At 38.5% G+C, this 4,111-nt stretch overlaps 1 non-coding gene across 1 annotated transcript; it reads left to right on the top strand.

Annotated features, from left to right (window-relative positions):
* Positions 1-2,384: 2,384 nt before the first annotated feature.
* On the top strand, positions 2,385-2,487 carry LOC138755976 (U6 spliceosomal RNA). The gene has a single exon (XR_011352671.1). It is a non-coding gene; the product is annotated as a U6 spliceosomal RNA (small nuclear RNA).
* Positions 2,488-4,111: the final 1,624 nt, after the last annotated feature.

Raw genomic sequence — 4,111 nt, 5'->3', positions numbered from 1 at the left:
ACTTTGGAAGAAACTCGGCCTACTTGCCCAGACAGAACCACGGAGTCAAGGCTGGAATCTTCTTAAGAACGGAGCTCATTAATTGGACTGTCGGATAAGCTGGCCTTGGACACCCCTCTGAAAGATGGTGATGAATATTGATTTGAAATGTTTTATGAAGATAAATTGCAATAATTGGCATTGGTTGCCCGTGAGTTTTAAAAATCCAGATAACATTAAAGTTTATTAGTGATTTTTTTTGGATGGAATATCGGAAGGATGAACTTATTATCTATAAATACAGAACAAAATTACATTCTTTGACTTTGGAAGAAATTTGACCTATTTGCCCAGACAGAGCCGGAGTTGGTGCTGGAATTTTCTCAAGAACAGAACTTATTAAAGTTGATTTCGGACTCCTTTTTGAAAGATGGCGACGAATGTTGATTTGAAATATTTGAAATATTTTCTGAAGATAAACATATATATGGAACTTCTTGACCTGCAATAAGGTTTATCAGTGATTTTTTTTTGGATGGAATATTGGAAGAGTGGATTTATTATCTGTGAGTATGCATACATTGCAAACAGATTTTAATAGTTTTGAAAAGGTTTTTTTTAAACTAAACAACAAGATAAGTTTAATATTGAGAAAATTGGAAAAAACTGAAACTTTATTAAATTTGGAAACTCAGTAGAAAGAAACTATGAACAAGATTGATGATTTATAAAATTAAAGTTGAAGGAGCAATGTCCAAGAAGAGTTAAAAATTTTGAATAAGTTTTTCTTGAAAATAAACAACAATTTCAACTTAACATTGAGAAGATTGACAAAGTGGAAAATTTGATATTAAATTGGGAAACATAGAAGAAAGAACTTATGAATAACATTGATGCTTTAAAAGATCAAGACCGAAGGAATTATGTTCAAGAAAATTTTAAAAGATTTGAAAAAACTTTTTTTGAAAGTAAGCTACAAATTCAACTTGAGACTGAGAAGAATGGAAGATTCGGTGTTGAACTGGTATGTTCAGAGGTGTTTTAATTCAGTGGATGAAATTCAGGAAGACTTGAAAAAAAAATTTTTAAAAAAAGCTTTTATTGATTGTAAACAATGTTTAACTCAGTGTTGGGAGGGTGGAAAGGCTGCAAAATTTAATATCAAGTTTGGATTTTCAAAAAAAAGAGTTTATGAATAAGATTGGTTAAATTGATGGTCCGGGGTTTTATGGATATAAGAAATGATGATTTTTCGGTTTATACGTGTATTTTGTCTGCCTGGGTGGTGGGGGGAGGGAGTGGTACTTCTGCTCCCGAAAGTCATATGCCACTTGTGGTTTATACCACACCGATTTGGGTTTTGGGGAATTAACCACCACAAAGTGGTTTCCTAAGGGGTATGGGGAGGTGGGGGGGGTGAAAATTTGAAAATTATTTAGTATCTATTATGTAATGTTATACTGTCAATTTGAAATGAATGTATGGAGATACTATAAATATATTTTTAAAAAAAACAATGCCCCTCTAAGGTGTGCACCCTAGGTGGGTGCCTAGTTGGCCTAATGGTAGCATTGGCCCTGCCTCCACTCCATCCTGACCCACCTGGAGAATGATGCCTCATACACCAAGCTGCTGTTCATTGACTTTAGCTCAACTTTTAATACAACCACCTCCTGGAGGCTGGTGGAGAAGCTGTCCTAACTGGGACTCAGCACTCCTCTCTATAACTGGATTTTAAACTTCCAAATGGAAAGACCACAGTCTGCCCAGGTCAGTAGTAGAATATCAAGTACCATCACGCACCTCAGGGCTGTGTGTTCAGTCTGCTCTTGCTCATGCGATTAACCCATGACTGCACTGCCAGATCCAACTCTAACAGTCCCATCAAGTCTGTAGATGACACAACAGTAAATGGCCTCATCAGCAACAACGATGAGTCATTCTACAGAGATGAGAAATGACACGAGAATAACAAACCGAGGCTCAACATGAACAAGATAAAGGAGATGATCATAGATTTTAGGAGGATCAGGGATGACCACCCTCCACTATACATCAACATCTCTGAAGTGGAAAGAGTGGTGAGCATGCTTTTCCTTAGAATCCACCTAAGAAATGACCTATCTCAGATACATAACATCTCTTCACTTGTCAGGAAGGTGCAACAATGGCTGCACTTCCTAAGAAGGCTGAGGCAGGCAAGGCTATTGGCCATCATCTGCCAACTTTCTACAGGAGCTCTATCGAGAGTGTCCTGGCCAGTTGCATCACAGTGTGGTAAGGCATTGGATTGGAGGTCAATCCACAGAACCATAAAAATGGCAAAGAGGTCAATAGGGTCTCCCTTCTCCCTTACCCACCCCCTCCTTTGATGTGATTTACCAAGATCATTGTTTAAAGAGGCCTTGCTTTGGCTGCACATATACTAAAATCGGAATGATACAGAGAAGATTGGCATGGCCCATATGCAAGGATGATATGCAAATTCGTGAAGCGTTCCATACTTTTTAAGGTGGGACAGATGGCGCATTGGTTAGTGCAACTCCGTTACAGTGCCAGCAACTGGGACCAGGGTTTGAATCCTGCACAGTCTGTAAGCAGTTTGTATGCTCTCCCCGTTTCTGCGTGGGTTTTCCCTAGGGGCTCAGTTTTTCCTCCTATCATTCAAAACATATCGCGGGGTGTAGATCATTCACGTGTATTTGGGTGGCACCGGCTCATGGGCCAAAATGGCCTGTTACTGTATTGTATGTCTAAATTTACTACCCCACACACAGTATCTTCAAGCTCCTCCCGTTGAGGAAAACGATACAGAAGTATCTGAGCCAGAACCACCAGGCTGAGGAACAGCTTCTTCCCACAGGCAATGAGAATGCTGAATGGCTGCTAAAGCAATTCCGATGACTCTACTATTTATTAATCATATTTATTTAAATATATGCCATTATGTAGAGTGTTTATTTATCTTTTGTTTTTATGTGTTTTATGTTTGCATGCGTGCTTTGCACCGTGGACTGGAGAAAGCTGTTTCATCAGGTTGAACTTGAATGTTTATTATGCTAGCAAGTCCTTTTGAGGATAGAATTTGATGTTAAAAATAATAAATTTGATTAACACAATTTGTAATGTGTTATGTATTTTACAAAATATTGGTGGTAATGAGTTCAGTAAGCCAAATGACAATCCTGAAACTCTTATATTAATAGTTCATTTTTATGATTCCACTATTGACTAAATAAACACCAAATGTTCTGTTAATTTTACCTTGATGGTACTTCACTGAACTCACACTATGCTAAATCAATAAACTACTTCATTTTTTGATCCATTAAATTTCAGTTAAGAGTTAATGTTAACATGATTTACAATGGAATCATAAGTGGAGACATGTTGGATTGGAAGCAGGAAATCAGAGTTTTCCACAATAGGTTTGATCCAATACGGCTGTCGTCAGAGTCTATGAGGTTAGTAAAAGAAGATGGGTTAAATTGGTTGAAGCTGTTAAGATTTCCTTGAACCTTGTCTAAAGGAGAAACTAATCTTAGTGAAGGAATAAGAGGGTGGTAATAAAATCACAGGCATTCAAATCACCGTGCATTCTGTGTCCTGATCTTCTGAACTCTGGACTGCAAAGTACCCTCCTCACCATCAAGAACATCTGCCATTGGACAGCAGCAGTAATCATCAAGGATCCACATCCACACCACCCACCACATGCTCTGTTCTCGTTGCTACCAACACAAAAGAGGTATAGGTGTCCCAAGACTCACACCACCAGGGTCAGGAACAGCTGCTATCCCTCCACTATCAGACTCCTTAACAACAAACTCAAACAGGGACTCGTTTAAGGACTCTCACTTTATTGATTCTTTCATTCTGTATTGAAGTTTCCTTATTTCTTCACATGTGATGATGTTGGGGAAGGTGCAGAGGAGATTTACTAGGATGGTTCCTGGAATGCAAGGGGTAACATATGAGGAACATTTGGCAGCTCTTGGTCCATAGTCATTGGAGAAGAATGAGAGGGGATCTCCTGGAGACATTTCGAATTTTGAAATGTTTTGACAGAGTGATGTAGATAAGATGTTTCCCTTGGTAGGTGAATCAAGGACAAGGGATCACAGTCTTAAAA

This window comes from Narcine bancroftii, chromosome 2, assembly GCF_036971445.1.
Source record: "Narcine bancroftii isolate sNarBan1 chromosome 2, sNarBan1.hap1, whole genome shotgun sequence".
Lineage (NCBI taxonomy): Eukaryota > Metazoa > Chordata > Chondrichthyes > Torpediniformes > Narcinidae > Narcine > Narcine bancroftii.
Note: the sequence above shows the minus strand (reverse complement) of the source record. Positions and strands in the feature narration are given on the sequence as shown.